Source organism: Capsicum annuum, unplaced genomic scaffold (assembly GCF_002878395.1).
Source record: "Capsicum annuum cultivar UCD-10X-F1 unplaced genomic scaffold, UCD10Xv1.1 ctg997, whole genome shotgun sequence".
Classification (NCBI taxonomy): domain Eukaryota; kingdom Viridiplantae; phylum Streptophyta; class Magnoliopsida; order Solanales; family Solanaceae; genus Capsicum; species Capsicum annuum.
The window spans coordinates 10,004-34,507 of NW_025896065.1; the positions used below are offsets into that span (position 1 = coordinate 10,004).

At 36.3% G+C, this 24,504-nt stretch overlaps 1 pseudogene; it reads left to right on the forward strand.

Moving 5' to 3' along the window:
• The first annotated feature begins 791 nt into the window (after positions 1 to 791).
• On the forward strand, positions 792 to 9,974 carry LOC124895793 (annotated as a pseudogene).
• The last annotated feature ends 14,530 nt before the right edge of the window (positions 9,975 to 24,504 follow it).

A 24,504-nucleotide genomic window follows, 5' to 3' on the forward strand; every position in this document is an offset into this window, starting at 1 on the left:
CTTGCTTTATGTGTTTGTCAATAGCTACCTGTTGTAAGTTAGAAAAATTATCATGGGCAATTTGAAACAACAGTTCGTTTTTTGGGCAGGTTTCATCTGTTGTGCTTAGTGAGGACATTGCCAATCTTCTAGATTTTATAGAGAGGTTAAATGATGGACGTGTGCAAAGTTCAGTTCTTAATATGGATCAAATTGAAGAGCTGACAATTTAGTCTGCATTTTTTCATCAATATTACTATTTGTTTTCGGAAAGTTGTAATGGCCAAATCATGTCTTGCATATCAAAAGAGATTCATGATCTGGTCCAGTCACTTTTTCATCAGAGTGGAGAAGACACACTGGTTAAATTAAAGGATCATGACGTTCCTCGCCTCCTGGAAAATATCAAAAGTTGTATTAGCTCACATAGCTATGCTGAATCAAGTCATGTGACCATGATCGAGGGTCATTTGATTGAACTTTTGGATGCCATCCTCATGTATCTCCACTATCTACCCCAATGTTTTTCTGAGTTGATTTTACCATCAATGACTCAATAGTCAATATGAGCTTCTTCAGAAAGTATTTGGCAATTTAAGAGATTTCCATGGGTTGAAAGTAAATGGTTGCTTTGATTATGAGATAATCGAATATGTCTTACCTCAGATTCAACTTATGACTCAGAAAGTAGTAAAATTTTTTCTACTCTTTTGGATTACCGACTTGATGTATCAGACAAATCAGATGCCTCTTGATTTAATTTGAAGATAGCTACTCTACTTATGGAGGTTATTCCTGTTGAACTGCATGTTATGCACATATGTTCTACGTTCTTGAAAGCTTCAATGTCGGCAGAAGTTGTACGCTTCATCAAGCAACTCTTAGAAGAATCTCTAGACATTCTTAGAGAATCACTGATTCGTATACAACAGCACATCACTAATGATATTACTCCGAGCCCTTCAGCGTACAACTTTCATGTCTTGATAGAGTTCCTATTGATTATTCTTTCTGATGTGCTCCTTCATGAAAAATAGTTTGTTCTCTTAGCACATGTTGGAGCACTTACCAAGGATGTATTCATTCTTGTTCGAAATTTAGAAAAGAACGCACAAAGTGAAGAGAATATGAACGGAACAAGTGGTGCAAGTCTAAACTTGCTGGAAAATATTGAATTTCTGAATGAAGATCTGAAGAGTGTTTTCTTGAAAGCCCCTGCAGAGTCACCTCAGCTCCACTTCCCCTTAAGTGATGGACCACTCTTCATGACTCTTCTACTCAGAAACTTAAATGACTTGCTCAATTCTAATGTTTATTCAGTTGCTTTGATAAAAGAAGAAATCGGTCAGCTGAAAGAAGACCTAGAGCTCATAAATTCGTTCTTTGGGAAAGTTGAGCAAGAATGGAATAGAGATCTTTGGGCTCGTAAATGTGGCATATGCAGTGGAACATGCTATCAACTCAATTATTGTCAGGATAATGGTCTCTTGCAGCTTATCTTCGTATTTCCTGATACCATAGGAAAAATCAAGCTTGTATAAAAAGAGGTACAAGAAAAGATCTCCAAGAACACAAGTACAATTTTTGTGAACTCTCCCAACAAGAAAGTTGAAAACAAGTCATCAATAGTTGGTAAAATAATTATAGGTTTTGAGGAGGAGACTGAGTGGATAATTAGGAAGCTCACCAGCGGACCAATGGAGATAGATGTAATTTCCATAGTCGGCATGCCACGACTTGGAAAAACTACTTTGGCTTACAAAGTATATAATGATAAATCTGTTGTTGATCATTTCGATGTTCGTGCTTGGTGCGCAGTCAACCAGGAAAGTAATGAGAAAAAGTTGTTGCAAAAAATTCTCAATCAAATACATGGTTTGGAAGAAAGTGACAGTGAGTATGAAATAGATGATGACGTTGCTAATAAGCTGTAGAAACGACAGTTTGGAAAGAGGTACCTTATTTTCTTGGATGACTTGTGGGATGCTACAAGGGGTGGGCATGGTACGGTATTTTAAACTTCGGTATGGTAACTTCAGTTTTTGGTATCTAAAAGAACAATACCATTACCATACCAAATTAGTTCAGTATGGTTCGGTATTTTTAAATTTGGTATTTTACGATTTGGACTATGTTATGTCATCTGCTGCTGTGCTGTACTATGTGTTTGTGTGATATCTCGTGACTTGAGCCGGGGGTCTTTCGGAAACAGCCTTTCTACTTCATCAGAGGTAGAGGTATGGACTGCGTACATCTTACCCCCCCAGACCCCACTAAGTGGGAATACACTGGGTTTGTTGTTGTTGTTGTTGTTGTTGGTATTTTACGATTTGGTAATTCGGTAACCATACTTTATTTGATTTCTAATTACATATATTCATATGGAAAAACTACAACTTTAAATTTAAAAAATGTCTCAATCATGTTAGGGTAACAACTATCTTTATTTCTCAATTACACAAAATTAACATTTCAATCACGATTGAATAGCCCGAGATACAAACTCTGAAAAACATTACCTAAACTTAAGCATAGTGCTCCTAAATAATAAGCTTCCCAAAAAATTTATTTCTGAATAAAAGTTACTTCTGTGTTCAATTGACTAATCAATGATATATAAATATATTTAATAATCTTAAATATAATATATATATATATATGGGTTTTATATGTTATTAAAAACTTCGGTGCGGTATACGGTATTTTGGTATTTATTGCATAAATATCAAATACCGTACCAAATACCAAAATAATTTAAAATTCCTACCAAATACCATAACATCAATACCGCGGTATAAATTTTTTTAATTTCGATCTGGTATTCGGTATATACCATACCATGCCCACCCCTAGATGCTGCAACATGGGATGAGCTAACAAGGCCTTTTCCAACTGAATTTCAGAAAGGAAGCAGAGTTATTTTAACAAGTCAGAAAAAGAAAGTGGCTTTGCATGGAATATCCCACAGTGATCCTCTTGATCTTCGATTGGTAAGACTAGAAGAAAGTTGGGAGTTATTAGAGAAAAAGGTATTCGTAGAAGAATGTTGCCCTGATGAACTAAAAGATGTTGGTGAAAAAATATCCCAAAAGTGTGATAGGCTTTCTTTGGTACTTGATTTGATCGGTGGTATTAGAGTTGCCTCGAATTTTTTGACTCTCTGCTGATTATGCCTCAACATGCCTCCATGTTCCAGCTTGAGTCTTGGCACTTGCCCAGTTTTAGGAAATTGAGTAGATCATGATGCAGTTACTGGTCATCAGTTATTTTTTCTAAAAGTGCAGCCTATTTCTCAGGGGCATTTTCTATATATTTTTGGTGATATATATAGTTTTCTTTGTAACTGCTTGAGGCAGTGTCTTTGTTGTACTGAAGATCAAAATCTTCTTTATCCTCATACCTTCATATTTTGAATTCTTGAGGATTTGATTGTACTCTACCTTCTATATAGTGAATAGCTTATCGTTGCCCGTGGTTTTTTCCCAACTTAGGTTTCCACGTTAAATTTATGTGTCATCTATTTTATTTCCAGATTTTTTTCTTGATTTTATATGTGTATTGTTCCTTGATGTAAGTGAGTTTCTAACAAGTAGTATCAGAGCCAGGTTCATTCCCGTTTCGGGCTCCCGGTCCATGCGCCAGTGCCAATTAGGCCTGGGCGTGAGTGGGGGTATTAGAGTGGGTAAAAGTCCCACATTAGTTGGGGAATGGACTAGTGGTTTGCTTATATAAACTTGGGAAATCCTCCCCTTATGAGCTAGCTTTTGAGGTTGAGTTAGGCCCAAGGTGCATTTCTTGACATGCTATCAGAGCCAGGTTCAATGATATCTACTGTAACCAAGTTTGATATCGAGAAATTTGATGGAAAAATTAGCTTTAGTATCTTGAAGGTCTAGATGAAGGCTGTTCTCACACACAACGATTTGAAGAAGGCTTTAGATGGCAAGTCTAAGAAGCCTGATTCTATGAACGACGAACAATGGGAGGAGTTGGATGAAAAGGCACTCTCTGCAATTCAACTTAGTCTTTCCAAAGAGGTTTTGTGGGAGGTTATTCATGAGACTACTGCTGCAAGTCTCTGGTTGAAACTTGAGTCTCTTTATATGACCAAAAGCCTTTCCAATAAGCTCCGTCTCAAAGAGCGTTTATACACGCTTCGTATGTCTGAAGGTTCTTTGATCCAATCTCATCTTGATGCATATTATTCAATTATAATAGATCTGAAAAATTTAGAAGTTAAAATTGAGGATGAAGACAAGGCTGTCTTATTAATTGTCTCTCTGCCATCTACCTATAAACACTTCAAGGAGATTATGTTATATGGAAATCATGAAACTTTATCTTATGAAGATGTTCAATCAAATTTGTTGTCCAAAGAAAAATTTGATCTTGAAGTTCATTTAGAAGATAAAACAGAGGGCTTGTTTATTAGAGGTAGATCATAGAACAAAGGGTGTTATTCCGGCAAGACATTTCATTACTGCAAGAAACCTGGGCATGTTATTTCTGAATGCAAAAAACTGAAGAATAAAAAGAAGAGAGAAGAAAATAACAAAATATTGTAGAAAACTACTGAAGCCGGAGTTGCTGAATATGATTCCGAAGGTGATGTTTTGTTAGCTGTCTCTACTGATAAGAAGAACTCTTCTGAATGGGTTTTTGATACTGGATGTACGTATCATATGTGTCCTCGTAAGGATTGCTTTTCAACATATGAAAAAGCTGAATTAGGTGTTGTCCTAATGGGGAATGATGCCCTTGGGATTGGTAATGTACAAATAAGGACCCATGATGGCGTTATCAGAACCTTGACCAATGTTCGTCATATTCCTGGCTTGAAATACAACCTGATTTCTTTGGGTACTCTTGAATCTCTTGGATGTAAATATTCAGCAGAAGGTGGAATTCTCAAGGTTTCAAAAACTGATCTCGTCTTGATGAAAGGAATAAGACGTGGGACTCTCTATTACTTGCAAGGTTCAATTGTGACAGGATCTGCAGCAATTTCCACATCATTATTTGATGATGATCTCACTCGTTTATGGCATATGCGCTTGGGTCATATGAGTGAGAAAGGTATGTCTCTTCTTATCAAAAGAGGTCTTCTCGATAATTAAGTTACTGGGAAATTGGTTTTCTGTGAACATTGCATATTTGGAAAACAAAAGAGAGTGAGTTTTTCAGCAGTTATACATCACACATATGGTCTTCTTGATTATATTCATTCTGATTTATGGGGGCCTTCAAAGGTTACATCTCTCGGAGGAAAATGCTACATGATGACCCTTATAGATGATTTCTCTCGCAAAGTCTGGGTTTATTTCTTGAGACATAAAAATAAAAATTTTCTTAAGTTCAAGAACTTTAAGGCTCTTGTTGAGAATCAAACTTCAAAGAAGATTAAAAAACTTTGGACTGATAATGGCTTGGAGTTTTGTGAGTCAGATTTTAATAAGTTTTGCACGAGTCATGGTATTGCTAGACACAAAACTCTTATTGGGAAGCCCCAACAAATAGAGTTGTGGAACGTATTAATAGAACTCTTCTTGAAAGATCTCGTTGTATGCTTTCTAATGCGGGACTATGGCATCATCGTGATTTTTGGGCCGAGGCAATTCTACAGCTTGTTATCTTGTCAATCGATCTCCTCACTCATCCATTAACTTCAAAATTCCAGAAGAAGTTTGGTCAGGTAATCCGGTGGATTTCTCTAATTTAAAAGTATTTGGATGCCCTACTTTTGCCCAAGTTAATGATGGAAAGTTAGCTCCTTGGGTTGTGAAATGCTTATTTCTTGGCTATGCTTCTGAGTCTAAAGGGTATCGTTTATGGTGTCCTAATTTTTGAAAAATAATTTTGAGTAGAGACATCACTTTTAATGAAAATAATCTATTGTGGTTTGGAAAAGAGTCTTCTGTATTATCTCCTAGTATAGGTGATCCACAAGATACTAGTGAGAAGGTGGAGTTAGACGTGAGAACTACATCTCAGAAGGTTGACCCTAACTTTTCTACAGACCCACAATGTAGCAATGATATTCATGTTGATGAACAAGATTCTAGTACCACCCATCCCGTTGAGCCACAATTGATGGATGATTCTTCTATTGCTCATAATAGACCAAGGAGAGTTATTAGAAAGCCCAACTGATACAGTGATAATGATGGTCTAATTGCCTATGCACTTACAGTTGCACAAGAGATTTCTGAAGGAGTTAAACCTACTTCATATTCGGAGGCAATCAACAGTTGTAATTCATCCCAGTGCTGATAGTAATGCAAAAATAAATTAAAAGTTTGCATAAGAACGGGACATGGGAGTTATATGAACTTCCTAAAGGCCGTCGTGAATTAAGCTGCAAATGGATTTTCAAATGGAAAAAAGGAATTCCTGGTGTTGAAGATGCTAGATGGAAAACTCATTTAGTTGTTCGAGGCTTTGATCAAAAGGAAGGCATTGATTTTAATGAAATTTTCTCTCCCATTGTTCGTCATTCTTCCATTAGAGTGCTTCTTGCCTTCATCGCATTATTAGACTTGGAATTGGAGCAATTAGATGTTAAAACGACTTTTCTACACGGAGAATTGGAGCGAGAAATTTATATGAAGCAACCTCAGGGCTTTGTTATTCCTAGCAATGAACAATGTGTTTTCCATTTGAAAAGGTCCTTGTATGGACTTAAACAAGCACCTAGGCAGTGGTACAAGCGATTTCATGCTTTTATGGTTAGTCAAGGCTACACACGAAGTCAATATGATAATTGTGTGTATTTTCAAAAGTCTTCAAATGGTTCCTTTATTTACTTGTTATCATATGTGGATGACATGTTGATTGCTTCAAAAGACATGTCTTTGACCAATAAGCTTAAGTCTCAACTAAGTAATGAGTTTGAAATGAAGGACCTTGGTGCAGCAAAGAAGATTTTGGGAATGGAGATTTATAGAGAATGACAAGCTGGAAAGCTATACTTGTCTCTGAAAAAATACGTTCATAAAATCCTTGACAAGGTCAATATGAGTAAGAGCAAGTCTGTCTCAACTCCTCTAGCATCTCACTTTAAGATATCTTCTGAATTCTATCCTAAAACAGAGGAAAAGATTGAAATAATGTCCAATATTCCCTACTCCAGTGTAGTTGGCGGTCTCATGTATGCCATGGTATGTACTAGACCCGATCTTGCATACACAGTGAGTATGGTAAGTCAGTATATGCACAATCCTGGAAAGTATCATTGGGATATGGTGAAGTGAATTTTTCGATACTTGAAAGGTACGATTAATCTTGGCTTGGTCTTTGATAGGAACAAGGTGACATCTAATGATGTTGTTAGGTTTGTTGATTCTGATTATGGTGGTGATATTGATAGGCGCAGATCTCTGTCTGGGTACAAATTCACTTTATGTTCTGGTTCTATTAGTTGGAAAGCATCTTTGCAATCTATTACAGCTTTATCCACTACAGAAGTGGAGTACGTTACAACTACTAAAGGTGTGAAAGAGGCTACATGGTTACGTGGTCTTATTCTTGAGCTTGGTGTTTCACAAGATACTACTGTTGTGTTCTTAGATAGTCAGAGTGTAATATATCTAACAAAAAATGATGCTTATCATTCCAAGACTAAGCATATTATTGTGAAATATCATTATATCAGAGATACAATGACTGCCGGAGAGATTATAGTTAAGAAAGTGTACACTTCGGAGAATCCGGCAAATATTCTTACTAAGCTACTTCCCATTGCTAAGTTCAAACATTTTTTGAATTTAGCTAGTGTTTACAAAACTTGATTGCCCTTCAGGGCTTTTATGGTAATGACGAGAATCTACTAAATGTGAGTCAAGGTGGAGATTGTTAGAGTTGCCTCCAATTTTTTGACTCTCTGCTGATTATGCCTCAATATGCCTCCATGTTCCAGCTTGGTTCTTGGCACTTGCCCAGTTTTAGGAAGTTGAGCAGATCATGATGCAGTTATTGGTCGCCAGTTGTTTTTTCTGAAAGTACAGCCTATTTCTCAGGGGTATTTTCTGTATGTTTTGGTGATATATATAGTTTTCTATGTAACTGCTTGAGGTAGTGTCTTTCTTGTACTGAAGATCAAAATCTTCTTTATCCTCATTCCTTCATATTTTGAATTCTTGAGGATTTGATTGTACTATACCTTCCATATAGTGAATAACTTGTCGTTGCCCATGGTTTTTTCCCAACTTGGGTTTCCACGTTAAATTTATGTATCATCTATTTTATTTCCAGATTTTTTTCTTGATTTTATATGTGTATTGTTCCTTGATGTAAGTGAGTTTCTAACTGGTGGAGTCATTTCAAGGAAGGAAAAGAAAGAATTTTTGTGGCTTGAAGCTCTCAATAATTTGAGTTCCTTTATTTTTAAGGATACAAAGAAAGTGGTAAAGGTTATACAATTAAGTTATGACCATTTGTCAGATTACCTAAAGCCTTGATTTCCTCACCTTGCAAGTTATCCGAAGGACAAATATATGGTAATATCCGAGTTGAAAGACTTACGGAGTGCTCAAGGACTTGTGGAACTAACTGATTTGAAAAGTGCGGAAGAAGTAATGAAGGTTTATGTGGATGAGTTAGTTTCTAGTAGCTTGGTAATAGTGAGAGGTGGTAGCAAAAAGAGATGCCAAATTCATGATCTGGTGCATGACTTCTGTTCGATTAAAGCTAGAGAGGAAAAGGTTTTTGACATCACAAGTTCAAGTGCTTTGTCTTCCTCCTCCTCCTCCTCCTCCTCTTCTTCTTCTTCTTCAGATCCAATGCTACGTGGGATGACCATTCATTATGATGACATCTTCATTCGAATGAAATTCCATTCCTGTTCAATACAGATGAGAAAAATCCTTCTATTAAACACCTTTTCTCTTTGAAGATACACGTGAATCGTGAGTATCTGTATAACAATGTCCTTCAATACAACTTTCACTTAAGACACCTGAGGCTTCTTAAAATGATGGACCTGACGGATGTAAATTTCACAGATTTTTTGATGAATGAAATAGGCATGCTTGCTTATTTGAGGTGCTTAATCATCCGGACAGAGGCAAAAGCTCTCCCTCTATCATTTTCAAACCTACGGAATCTAGAAACTCTGGTAGTGAGGAATGGTGGAACAGACATGGTATTATCGCCTAGTATCTGGTGTCTTGTAAAGCTACAATGTGCGTCCATCTATAATTGTTCTTTCTTTGATTCAGATATTGACGAACCAACAAAGTTAGAGAATCTGACAACAATAGATCTTCTCAACTTTTCCTGTTCGGGAGGCTCAGAGGATATTTTCACAAGGTTTCCCAATCTTCGAACCCTTGGATTCTGCATTAGTAAATCAATGGATTGTTCAGTAGAGCATATTTACTTTCCAAGATTTGATGTTCTTAATAAACTTTAAAAAGTTTCAGCATATTTTGTGTGCAGTGGGTTCGATCTGACAGTAGATGCACTGTCAAGAATTGGGAGATCACTACCCAACCTTCAAAGGCTTGGACTAGTAAGGGCAAGCATCCATGGTGGTGAAGAATGGAACATGGCAGAAGTCACCTTTGAGAATCTCAAATCTCTAAAATTCGATAATATGTCTTTTTCTGAATGGCACGTTGCAGATCAATCCTTTCCCATGCTCTCGAGGAATTACTTAAATACTATTGCACTAAGCTAAAATATATCCAAGAAAGTTTTGGGGATATTGCTTCATTTAAGTTTATTTCAGTGTGGGGAAGCCCTCAACTTATAGAGTTGGTGCTCAAGATTAAGGTGTTGCAGAAACGATGGGAGAAGACAATCTTGAGGTACACTACAAAGGTATGCTATTTTAGAATATGTGATTATATAAAAATTCATTAACTTGTTTCCTACATTAAATTCCCTCTCACAATATGTTTTCCAATATTGCTTTTAACATTTATAATCCTCTTTCTTTTAACATTTATAATCTTCTTTGCAGTGAGAGACAGGTTGACCAGAATATTAATATGTAGAGACCTCATATGATGGATTGATCCTCAAGACATTTATACCTTGTTTCTATCCATTTAGTTAATTCATAACGTTGGGGTTAGTAACTGATGTACCAAGACTTGATTCATTTCAGTTCATGTCCAATACTTAGTATTTTCTTGAATGGACTTTGGAAGTGATCAATTTTAGTAATGGTCTGAAATACTTGTTTTCTTTATTGGAATGGATGAGATCTGATGCATTATATACTGTCGCAGTTGTAATCGTCATCCAGAACAAATCATGAAACTAGCAAGTTTCAATGTCCAACTTGGAATTGGTCAACATTTTCTCTTAATGGTCTTTTTTCATATAATTAACTTTGTATGATCTTTTCCATGATTTTGCTTGTATGATTAGGTAAAATTATAAAGTATAATACTATTACTGGAATAAAAGGAATGATGTTTTTCATTGATTGTAGATTGAGTATAAATAGATTCTATACCGCAATGTGATAAACTAAGAAAAGGTTAATACTTATCTACATATAACCCAAATACAAAAGAGACCTAAAGGGAAGGAACTACTAAATTGAAATTTAAAAATAGAAGTTGATTTTATCCTTTATTACATCCCCGCAAGTTGGTAGTGTCAACAACACCCAACTTGGATAATTGTTGTACAAAAGAGGCTTTTGGAAGTGGTTTTGTGATTATGTCAGCCACTTGATCAACTGAGTGAAGGTGATGTACTTCAATATCTTTATTCTGGACCTGTTCACGAATAAAGTGGAAATTAATGGCAACATGCTTCGTCCTACTATGAAAAATTGGATTGTAACAAATGTTAGTGGTGTTTATATTATCACAAAAAACCTGCGGAACCCTTTTAAGTGAAAGATGAAGTTCACGAAGAACATTTGTGAGCCAGTTGGTTTCTACAACAGCAACAACCACACCTCTATACTCAGCTTCTGTAGAGAATCAAGATATTGAGTATTGTTTCTTTGAGGACCAGGAAATTGGTGTGCAACCTATGAAAATAACATAACCAGATGTAGAGGTGCGATGTTCTAGATCACCAGCCCAATCCAAATTAGAATAAACAACCAAACGAGAATCTGGAGCTTTTGTAATCCTTATACCATATTGGCAGGTATGGCGAAGATCACGAAGTAACCGCTTGACTTCTTTCCAGTGAAATTGACGTGGGATTTGCATAAATTGAGAAACCTTGATAACTGTGAAGGCAACATTAGGACGTGTAAAGGATAAGTAGTGAAACTTCTTTATTACCCATCGATAAGTACCATCAGTTGGAGGATCATTCACTGAAGCTGTCAAAATGGTAGTTGAAGTCATAGCTGTAAGTGCTCCTTTACAGCCTATCATGTCAACATCATCTAAAAGATCCATAATATACTTGTGTTGGGACAAAACAAGACCATCAGCAAAAGAGATAACCTTAACACCCAAAAAATAATGGAGCTGTCCAAGGTCTTTCAAAGAGAAGCGATTGGAAAGACCTTCTATTATATGACGAACCCCATGAATTTGATTTCCAATGATGATTATATCATCTGTATCGCTAAGAGCATAGACAATGAACCCAAGATTATGCAAAATAATAAAGAAGAATCAGATTGAGACTTAGTAAACCCAACAGTTAACAAATAATTTTTGAGCTCAGTGTACCATGCTTGGGGAGCTTTTTTCAAGCCATAAATCACTTTGTTCATCTTGTAGACATGGGTGGAGAGGCTTCGATCTTCAATGCCTGGTGGCTTCCTCATATAAAATTCTTTCTCAATACATCCTTGTAACAAGGAATTATTGACATCGATGGATAGGCCAGTTATATAGCGTCGCAATGGTAAGCACCAAACGAATAGTTACTGGTTTGACTACCGGGCTAAAGGTTGAATGGTAGTCTAATCTTGGATGCTGGGTAAATCCCTTTGCAACAAGCCGAGCTTTGTACCTATCCATGGAACCATCAAATTTATGTTTTATACAAAACAACCACTTGCACTCAACCACATTCATTAAAGGAGAAACTAGAACCAAATCTCGATTCCTAACAAGGGCATCAAATTCAGCTTTCATGGCTTTTCTCCAGTGAGGGTGAGAACATGCTTGTTTATATGTACAAGGAACAAATGGCAAGGAGAGTTGGACACTTACACTAAAGTGCTTGGGTTTGAGATTATTTCATTTAGAGTGTGTGGCCATAGGATGAGTTAAAGTGGTCACCACAGGTGAAGGAATGGGTGGAGTCAAAGTAAGTGTGCTCTGGGAAGGGTTGTAATTAGGTGATTGAGAAGGTAAGCTATAAGGAAGTGGCATCAATGAGGTGTTTGGATGTGGACAATTTTTATATTAATAGGTGATTAATGGTTTGAATGATGGTGGTGGTTGAGTATTATTGGGTAGGGGTGGAATTGCAGGTGGCAACAAAGGAGAATATAAGTTTATACTTGATCCAATGGAGATACCTTTTGATGTGGAAGACATTGAGCTGGGCAGTGGAGACTACACGGGTAGAGCATTTGGGAGTGGATGACAAGAACTGAACTTGATGGTTTATGATTCATAGGTTGAACATCAGAACAAATCTCCCAAGCAATATTATCTCTCTATTTGAGTTTTAAATTGGAAGACATTTGAAAAGGATAGGTATCTTCTAGAAATAGAACATCCTTGATAAGTACAATTTATTTTTAATGAGATCAAGACATTGGTGGTAATAATGTTTATTAGAAAAATCCTAAAATACACAACTGGGATTAGATCTTCGCTCTAATTTATTTTTGTCGTATGGTTTGATCCATGGGTACCATAAATAACCAAAAAATCTAAGGGATTCATACTTTGGAGACTCGTGATATAGAATTTCATATATATTTATTTTGTAAATTTGGAGTTGTTAGACGGTTTATAAGGTAGACTGCTTGGTGACAGACAAAACTCCTAAACATTGGGGGCAAGGAGGCTTGGTACTATAAGGTTTTGGCCGTCTCAATAACATGCCTGTGACGACGTTCAACTGGTGCCATTCTTTGGGTATGTAGGAAGGTGTCACTAAATGTTCAATATCATGAATTTTGAGATATGAGGATAAACCTTGAAACACACCATCACTATCGGTGTAGAGAGACAAAATTTTAGTTTGAAATCGTCACTCAAGTAAGGGATGTAAAGCTTGAAAGACATCAACAACTTCCTTTTTTGATTTTATAGTGAACAACCACATGTATTTTGAGTACTGGTCAACAAATAAGACATAATATCTCTTGATATCAATTGATAAAATAGGAGAAGACCCACATAAATCCCTATAAATAATTTTCAATGATCGTTGACTTTGCAATGAATTTTTAGATAAAGGTAACTTGTGCATTTTATTAGAATAACATGAATTAGAAAATAAATTGGCTCTAGAATGTGAAAGTAGAAGAGAAAACTGATGCAAAATTCTATTTAACTTATGATGACTTGGATGACCTAAATGCCGATGCCACAGGTATAGAGGAATGACAATATTGCATTGTGGTGAATGACGCCCACTGCCTGACGGACACATACAACCTATCTCTATTCTGCCCCCGAAATAGAGGCGCCCCCATACTCAGATCCTTCACAAGATAAGAAAAAAAGGAAAAATTCAATGGAGGTGTGGTTATCACAGGAAAATTTAGAAAAAGAAATACAGTTATTTTTTTTATAGAATAAGAGCATAAGGTATTGAGAAGCTTAAATTGCTTATTTGATTCATTTATGTTAGTGTTACTGATTTAAGATATTGGAATACTGCTACCATCTCCCATTGCTATCTCCTTTGGAACGTGGTAGTTGTGCACATCACTAAAGTTTTGATCATCTGAGTCCATATGATGAGTGGTGCCAGTATCAACAATACAAGGAGCCTCTTGAGTTGAAAGCCAAGGAACATAGTTTGCTGGGGCTTGTAGGTGATTGTGTGATTAGGACATGCAGAGTCACACAACTGGATATTTAGAGTGTTATTATATCATTGTTGTTGGTTATTTTGATGGAAAGAGTGGTAGGTCTTATCAAAAGAATTATACTCATGAGGGTTAATTGTCTCTGGATACCAAATGAAGTAAATACTGTTACTGGAATAAAAGGAACGATGGTTTTCATTGATTGTAGACTGAGTATATATAGATTCTATACAACAAAGAGATTAACTAAGAGGTTAATAATTATCTATATATAACCTAAATATAACAGAGCCCTAAAGGGAAGGAACTACTAGATTTGAAATTTAAAAATATAAGTTGATTTTATCCTTTATTATAAATAACTTGAAATCTCAAGCTCAAATAATTCATTGTATGTTTAGTTTCTGTTTCTCATTTAGCAATAAATAATTGACTAACCACTTTATTATATGACTAATTCTCAATCTCAACTACAACATTATGTAACACCAACCTTGGCTACAGTGGACCGGCCTTTGTACACCAGCAAAGGGTATATAAGACTCTTGAATTTTAAATTGTGTACTGATTATGTACTTTTTTTCTATCTATATTGGTATAATTAAAGTCCTAAAAAGGATGTGTAGTCTTTTTTCTTCTATAATTTCTCCGCCTAAATAGTTATCACCATTTTTGTTTGCACTCCTTTTTAAAAAACATTAACTACATGCTAAATTGACTACATTGCCCTTATTTATTAATTTTTTCTATTTAATACTTCTCTTTTGCACACTATGTTGATATCTCTCCATATTTATGATTAAGAGTGAAGGTGAAAAACAACAAGTAATTATGTCTTGGTTTTGTGAAATGACAAGTATTAAGGAATATCTGTTTTTAGTAAGGTCGACAACTAATTTGGAACAAGGGAGAATTTAGTTTTTTGGAGTCAAGGATATGTATGATTATTTGTGACTTTGTTGGAAGTTTGGTAACAACTATCCAAAGTTCAAAAGTTATTGGTGATTGCTTAACAGGAATTGCAATCAAAACACGCCCGCCATTGATGTTTCTTGTCACAAGATTTATTTGTAATTGTTGTATTTTATTACTCCTTACACACATTTTCATATAATTTTAATCATCCTAACATATCTATAAAATCACATGACTAGAAGTAGTATTTTAGTCAAAAACAAAGGGAACGTAAAGAGCAAAGCTACAAGGACAAAAATATAGGGAAATTGTAGCTGTAAATTGCTACAAAAGAGACTGTAGGGAAGGGGAAAGCTAAAACTTTTGAGTGATTTCTATTTTTATGGATGGTTACAAATGCACAATGTGCCTCCTAATTATACTAGTCCATGGATGATTCTAAATATCCTTCTAGATACATCTACAAGAAAAATCTAGTCATCCTTATTCTCTACTATTCTAAAATATCTAGATAATTCTACCATATATTTATTCAAGATACTACACTAGGATATTTTAGAAGAACCTATTCCAAAAAATATCTAATATCTAGGATTTTCTACAACAAAAATATCTACTAACTAGGAGTTTCTAGACAAATCTTAATTTCCTAAAACTCCTCCTTAAGATCTTTCAATGAAACTCCTGCAACGACATTTGAAACTCAAACTTGTTTATAGGAAGAGCCTTGGTTAGAATATCAGCTTGTTGTTCTTCACTTCTGTAGCTATAAAACCTTTAGGTTGTTCAACTTAAATATCTTCTTCAAGAAATCCATTTAGAAATGCAGATTTGACATCTAAATGGTAGATTTTCCACTTGTATTGTGCTGCAAGAGCAACTAGAAATCTTACTGTTTCATGCTTTCCAAAAGAAGCAAAAGTATCTCCAAAGTCTACTCCAGGCTGCTGGGAATAGCCTTTAACTATGAGTCTGGCTTTATGTTTGAAGATGGAGCTATCTGGATTGAATTTCGTTCTATAGACCCATTTGACACCAAGGATGTTCTTTTGTTCGGGCCTATCAACCAGCTCCCAAGTATTATTTTTATTAATCATGGCAAGCTCCTCCCCTATTTCAGAAATCTAAGCTTTATAATCCACTGCTTCTTTAAAGAAAGATGGTTCGACAAGAGCAAATTGCATTGCTCATAAACTTCAGCTAGCGATCTGGTCTTCAAAACTGGAGAATCAGTTGTCAATTCAAAATTTGAAAAGTGTCTTGCTCCAGTAATAGGACTGGAAGAAATATCACTCATCTACAAATTTTGAGCTGCAACTGAAGTACTCCCATCTTAGTTATTTATAACAATACCTCGATCCCAATCATAATGGCTAGACTAGTCCACCGTAAGATCTCTACTGATAAGCACCTTCTTCAAATAAACATTAAACACTTTGTACCCTTTTGTAGTTATGCTATAGCCCAACAAAATATAGAGTTCTGCCTTGTTATCCAATTTGCCTCTTTTAACATCTGTAACATGTGCATAGCAGACTGAACCAAAAACTTTCAAGTATCTCGCAGACGACTTTATATCCCACCATGCTTCGAATTTCATCATGTATTGAAGTGCTCTAGTTGGTAATATGTTTAGAAAATAGATGACACTATTGATTGCCGTAGCTTAAAAATATTTAGGCATGTTCTTTTCTGCGAACATGCATCTCGCAATCTCTATCACTATTCTATTCTTTGATTCAGAAACCCCATTATATTTTGGAGTGTAGCTAACAGTAAATTGTTGTTGAATACCCATATCTTTACAATATTTTCTGAACTGGTGTGAAGTGACTGGATATACTTTAATTGGCAGCCACTCTCCCTTTCTACCATAGCCTTGAATTCTTTGAAAATAGAGAACACCTGAACTTTGGTACTTAGAAAATAGACCCATGTCATTCGAGTTAGATCATCTATAAAGAGAATAAAATGTTTATTCCCACTCAAAAAAGCCATCCTCATTGATCCACATATATTTGTATGAACCAACTCTAGCTTTTCTTTCACCCTCCAAGACTTCCTTTAGGAAAGGATCATCTATGCAATTTATCAAATTGACATGACTCACAAACATCTCGATACATGTGAATTTTGGGTACATCAAGCACCATACCCTTGGATTGCATATACACCAATGAACTAAGGTTGTAATGAATGAATCTTTTATGCCAAAGCCAAGTATCACTCATTTCAATATTGAAAGAGCAACTTTAAGCAGAATAACATGAAATTGGAAAAGAATTACCAATCATCCTAATTTTATCTACTTCATAACCTTTAGTATCATAAATGACACATTTTTTTATCCTTATAAGTAAGTGAATAATTATTGTGAAGCAACTGAGCAACACTAAACAACTTTTGAGTCAAGCTTGGCACATAAAGAACATTATTTATAATTTTCATACCTTTGTTTGTAGGGAATTTCACCGATCCTCTTCCTTGAGCTTGCAGCAGTGCACTATCTCCAAGCTTCACTTTGGTCCTATCAGACCTTTCCAAGCTAACAAACAGATTTTGCTCAATCACCATATACTATGTGCACGCACTATCGACATACCAATTATATCAATCATCATGTGATGTGTGCGAAGCCATGACTACCTCCTCCTGTGTTTTTTCAACTTGGTAATTTTTTGCAAAAGTTACTCGTTGGAAAGACTGACCACTTTGAGTTTGCTTTTGCCTGAAATACTTCTCAATATGCCCATACTTCTTTTAGTATCTGTATTGAATAAGAGACCTCTTGGACTTCTGCCAACAATTCTACTCCAAGTGGTTTATCTTCTTACCAATGCCACAAGGTAGAATTTTTTCTCTTCTCGACGATATCTCCAGAGTGGTCTAAAGAGACTTTTTGCCTTCTTTTTGTTTCTTGAATTTATGCCTTACTTGACAGGAATCTTCGATTGTCCCTTCGCTTCTCATGGTTACCCGTTGCTCTTGGATTTGCAATTTAGGGATCAACTCAGCTATTGAAAGAGTAGTCAAGTCACAAGACTCTTCAATAGATGAGATTTTTAATTCAAACTTATCCGAAAGGATGACCATGATATTCTCTAAAACCTTCTAATCCAAAAAGTTTTCACCAAGTATCCTTATTTGGTTCACAATATCCATCTGCTTGAAAGAGTATTCTTTCACACTATTCAAATCCTTCATCTTCAAGAGTTCAAACTCCCTCTTCAAAGCTAAGACCTTAACAGACTTAACTCTGTTGCTGCCTTTAAACTCCTCCTTTAGCTTATCCCAGGATTCTTTGGCTATCACATAAGCCATAATCCTTGTAAACATCACTTCCGTATGGCTTGAATGTATGCAAGTGAGAGCGCTTTGAGATCTAGTCACCAACTCATCATACTTTTTGATATCATTGAGAGTTGGGTTGTCTCTCAATGGCTGGACAACAGGTACTCCTCTCTTAAAGATATCCCACAAGTTGAGAACCTTCAAATAAGCCTTCATTTCAATGGCCCAAATATGGTAATTGTCCCCCGAGAAAATTGGAGGACCCATTGTTGGTTGATTTTCTGGTTCCATGTCTTTTTAGTAAATAGATCCAAGAAAAGGATCTAAAAATAAGATGAGCCAATCAACAAAAATAACTTCAGATCCCGTAAGAAATAGGCTCTGATACCATATCAAAATAAAGGGAACGTAAAGAATAAAGCTACAAGGACAAAAATATAGGGAAATTACAACTGTAAATTACTACAAAAGAGACTGTAGGGAAGGGGAAAGTTGAAACTTTTGAGTGATTTCTATTTTTCTGGATGGTTACAAATGCACAATGTGTCTCCTATTTATACTAGTCCATGGATGATTCTAAATATCCTTCTATATATATCTACACGAAAAATCTAGTCATCCTTATCTTCTACTACTCTAGAATATCTAGATAATTCTACAAGATATTTATTCAAGATACTACACTAGGATATTCTAGAGGAATCCACTCCAAAAAATATCTAATATCTAGGAGTTTCTACTACGAAAATATCTACTAACTAGGAGTTTCTAGATAAATCTTAATTTCCTAACACTCTTTCTTATGATTTTTCAATGAAACTCCGTGCAACGACCTTTGAAAGTCAAACATGTTTATGGGAAGAGCCTTGGTTAGAATATAGGCTTGTTGTTCTTCACTTCTGCTACTATAAAAACTTCAGGTTGTTCAAAATAAATATCTTTTTTAAGAAATCTATTTAGAAATGCAGATTTAACGTCTAAATGATAGATTTTTCACTTGTATTGTGCTGCAAGAGCGACTAGAAATCTTACTGTTTCATGCCTCGCGACAAGAGCAAATGCATCTCGAAAGTCTACTACAGGCTGCTGGGAATAACCATAAACTACGAGTCTGGCTTTACGTTTAAAGATAGAGCCATCTAGATTGAACTTTGTTCTATAGACCCATTTGACACCTGTAACACCCCGTGGTTTTCCTGACTCGGTATCACTTCATGGTATGCTTAGAGGGGTGCTCATCTAAAATGTTTTCTAAATATAGAAAGGGACTTAGTCTAATTTTGAGCTCCAAATCTTTGAAGAATTATTTCACGACCTTCCCGACCTTTAATAGTTAACATTTTAGCTAAATCATGATTAGGGAGGTCAATAGGTGTTCCCGAACAGGTTTTAGATTTTTTGGGCTGTGTTTAGACCTTGTTTGGTGTCCCCAAATAGTGGACCAATGCAATCTTAGCACACCGCGTAACCCATCACGTTGGTCAATTTTTGTGTAGGAACTGCCAGGCAAAAGTATTGAGGCTTGGCGCAATTAGGGCGCGGCGTGTTAGGTATAACATCGCCAATCGCGTCGATGCTCAGTTGTTTCAGATTTTTTTAAAATCCGTGTCCAAGGAGGGGCAATTTAGTCATTTTCCCCACCCTTTTTCAGCTTTAACATGGGATTTAATCCCCAAATCACCAAAATACATGATATTTTCTCACAAATCACTCAAGAACACTTTCTATTGTTTCAACCCAAAAGTCCAAGAGAACTCAAAATTTAACTGTCACTTTTCAAAATTTCTTCATGAATCGGAATCCCTAGAACAAGAGCTTTAAGAATCACCCATCAATAGTTCGAATAGCATCCCTAAAGCAAGACTTCATCCAAAAGTCATAATTTAAGGTACATGGGGTTTATGCTAAAACTACATGGGCTTGTTGAATCTCTTGAATATGATTTAAAGATATCAAGCATGAGTTTATAAAGGGGTTTTGGATCCTATGTTATAAGTTAAGCATTAGAATCATTTTTAATGGTAGAATTGTTTTGCCCTTTTGGTCTTTTACCTTAAATTGATTTATACCTATATGTATATGTATGAAATTAAAGATTTTATTAGAGCATTATATTTAAAATCCCTCTCTTTTATTGAATTAGAGTTTATAAACTTATTGGGAATGATTTGAAGTACACGGTTTATGATTTGAAAGTTGTCTTTTCAATATCTAAGTATTTGACATAATTTAGAGATGATGAGAGGGAGTTTTTTCTTATACCTATATGCTTGTTTAAAAGAGAGAATTGCATGTTATTGAGTAAATTGACATGATCACCTTATGTTATTGAAATTTTGACAAAGAGAAAGTTCCTTGCATGTGTTCACATGAATTTAAAGAAATAGTTTTTTGAACTGATTTATTGATATGGTAGTCCCACACTTATGTTTTGAAAAGAGAGATTTTAATATGCTAATAATGGCTAAGAGATGTGACTTGCAAGTCAATGGTAAGGCGATACCATATAAATGTAAACCATAATAGAGCTAGACTTTTTAGAGTTTGATTTCAGATAATACATATTTTAAAGAGTTAAAAATGGGCTTAAAGAGGGTTAGGTGGTTGCCTGAAGAAGTCTTGATTTCATGTAACTCATATCCCAAAATCAAGTTTTGCCGATACGGGTTCATTATTTTCCCCAAGTGGGATTATATGTTGGCCTAGTGCCCTATGGCGTACAGAGAGACAAAGACTCCAGCTCTTGTGGCAAACTTGGGTTGGGGGCTTGGCTGCCGAGTTAAGAGCAGATTCCATATAGCCCATAGAATTTTTGAGTTGTAGGGTATACCATCTAGCACAAAAGTAAAATAAAGAGTTAGTCATAGTGTTTTCAGATGATTGTTCAGAGCTTTTTAAATATGCCGATGTATTTTCTCATCATATGTTATGTTTATGAACTGTTTTCAAATTGCTCTTACTTATGTTAAACAAAAACATTGTTATTTTAGATTTGCTCTGCATACCAGTACAATTGTATTAACCCCTACCTTTCAGGGTCTGAGGCTCAGTCTAGAGGTCTTGCTAAGCCGTAGATTTTCCAGATTGAAGTGAAGTGTGCAGTTGGTAAGCCTCCTTTATTTCGAAAGGCCTATGTCTTTCAGACTTTTGTTATTTATGTTGGTATTGGTCCACTTGGGGCCTTGTCCTAGTTTTCAGACAGCTTTGTTTTATATGTAGTAGAGATTTTGCAGACTGAGTTAGATACTATCTAGATGTTGTTGAATTTTAGTCTTCATTATTATTTTAAACTCAGAGTATGACCATGGTTCTATATTGATTTACGTTCTCCATATCTTTTTTTTGTTGTATGAATATTGTACGTGATTACCAGATAGAGAAGGGCATCCGGGCCTTCATGGTTCAGGATATTCATCAAAGCTAAGGTCCCAGCTCTGGTCGTGACAAACTTGGTATCAGAGGGCAGTTTATAGTCCCAGGGTTTCTAAGAAATCACTTTGGGTAGAGTCTTGCTTATGAGTGTGTAGTGTGACACACTTATAGGCAGGAGGATACTAGGAATTTAGGAATGTTTCCCTTCTTTATGGTTTAGTTCATGCTTTAGAATCTGAACTGTCCTTTAATCAATGATCTCTTGTATTTCAGGAAAGCAGCCATTCCTCCTCGTTGCTCTAATGATTAGAACTCCTAGACTTATGATGTCCGTCCCACTCATGGGATATGGACATGTAACAGGGCTCATACCACTAAATTTACTACTTCTTCAGGAGTATCTCCTGTCTAGACCAACCCACCCAGGGCACCTAGAGACCCCTAATTGGAACTAACCATACCCAACCTCTCGAGAGGGAGATATCAAATGCTAAGTTCAAGCAGTTGATGCACATGCTTGCACAGTTGGTGGCTTCACAGACCCAGTGGTCAGAGAATGTTGGGTATGCACCTAGAGCATCTGAGACTTCACGAGTAAGTTAGTTTATGAGGTTAAACCTGCCTAATTTTATGAGCATAAAGGTGGAGGAGGATCCATAAGAGTTTGTAGATGAGATGGCAAAAATCTTTTGAGTGATGCATGTATATGAGGTAGAAGGGGTTGAATTAACGGATTATCAACTGAAGGAGGTAGCGAATCAGTGGTACAATGAGTGGGAAGATTTAAGGGGTGAGAATACTGAGCCCTATATGTGGGGAAATTTATGGAAGTCTTTCTGGATCGATTCTTTCCTCTGGAGTTGAGAGAGTCCAAAGCTGAAGAATTCATAAACTTGAAACAGGGAAAGATGAGCGTTAAGGAGTACACTTTGAGATTTAATCAACTATCCCTTTATGCTTCGGAGATGGCAGGAAACATGAGGGCCCGTATAGGGAAGTTTGCATTCAGTCTTTCGGAAGATTTAGTGTTAGAAGGCAAAGGGGTGATATTGAACAGGGATATTGACTTCTCCAGGCTGTCTATTCACATGCAACAGGTGGAGGAGTAGAAGAAAAAAGTTGCTGAAGTAAGGGAGAAAGACAGAAAGGCCAAAAGGTCTAGGACAGTAGATTAGACCTATAGTCAACACTAGGATAGCAATTGAGGTAGCAGTTGGCCAAAGAAGAAGAATTGAAATAATGCTCAGTCTGAAGTCAATGCTCCAGTGCCCAGACCTCCAGCTGATTGGTGTTTTTAGAACTTCCAGTCTGTCCAGGGACCGAGAGTATAGGGTACACAGTTCGCAAGGAAGTGTGGCACAACCTGCTAGATCATATCGTCGATGTAACACGTATGGAAGGCACCACCGAGAGAGATGTCAATTTGGCACCATGGTATGTTATTTGTGTGTCCAATAGGTCATATCCAAAGGTAATGCCCAACAGTGAGAGGTAATGTTGGGGGAGCTAAGTCACAAGAAAATTCTTTTGTGCCACCGCCGCCTCAAAAGGGTGCCACTTCAGCTGCTGGGAGCGGTCGCAATCGGTTGTACGCTTTATCCAATCACCAGGAGATAGAGGCCTCACCAGATATAGTCACGAGTATGTTTCAAATCTTCTCCCATAATATGTATGTGTTACTTGATCCTAGGTCTACCCTATCTTATGTGACCCCATATGTGGTAGTCGATTTTGGGTTTGAGCCCAATGTTATTGCAGAACCATTTTCTAGTTCCACTCTTGTAGGTGATTCTGTTGTGGCTAGGAGGGTATATAAAAATTGTGTTATGTTCATTTATATTTGTGATATCGTGGCAGACCTTATAGAGCTTGATATGGTTAATTTTGATGCTATACTGGGAATGGACAGGCTCCATTCGTGTTATGCCATATTAAATTGTAGGACTCAAAAGGTTACCTTCTCTTTTCCAATGAACCAATGATAGAGTGGGAGGGGCATTCTGTAGCTTATAGGGAGAAATTCATATCTTACCTCAGATCCCATAAACTTATTTCCAAGGGTTGCTTGTATCATCTTATTCAGGTTAAAGATTCAAATATCAAAAGTCCTTCTCTTCAGTTAGTCCCCGTGGTTAATGAGTTTTTAGAAGTTTTTCTCGATGATCTCCCAAGAATATCACCTGATAGGGAGATAGAGTTTGTTATTGATTTATTATCGGACACTCATCCCATCTCTATTCCGTCATTAGAATGGCTCTTGTGGAACTAAAAGAGTTGAAAGAACAGCTGACATATCTTCTTGGCTGAGGTTTTATCCGTCCTAGTGTTTCCCCCTGGGGTGTACCTGTGCTCTTTGTACATAAGAAAGATAGTTCTCTCCATATGTGTATAGATTATCTTAAGCTGAATAAGATCACTGTTAAAAATAAATATCCTCTTTCTAGGATTGATGATCTCTTTGACCAACTTCAGGGTGCTAAACGTTTTTCAAAGATAGACCTTCATTTGGGATACCATTACTTGAAGGTTAGAGAGTAAGATATTCCCAAAACAGCTTTCCTAACCTGAGACAGTTACTATGAATTCTTAGTCATGTCCTTCGGGTTAACTAATGCCCCTGCAGCTTTCATGGACCTAATAAATAGGGTATTCCGTCAGTTTCTAGATCTGTTTGTCATAGTTTATATTGATGACATTTTGATTTATTCTAAGAGTGAGGAGGACCATGCTAATCACCTCTGAATTATCCTTCAGACTCTCAAAGATCATAAGTTGTATGCAAAGTTTTTCAAATGTGAATTTTAGCTTAATACTATTGCTTTCTTGAGGTATATTGTATCTAGTGAGTGAATTAAAGTTGATCCCCAAAAGGTTGAGGCAGTGAGAAAATGGCCCAGACCCATGACTCCAATTGACATTTGGAACTTCTTGGGTTTGGCAGGGTACTACAGAAGATTTGTAGAGAGTTTTTCCTCCATAGCTGCTCCACTTACTAAGTTGACACAGAAAAAGGTGAAGTTTGTATG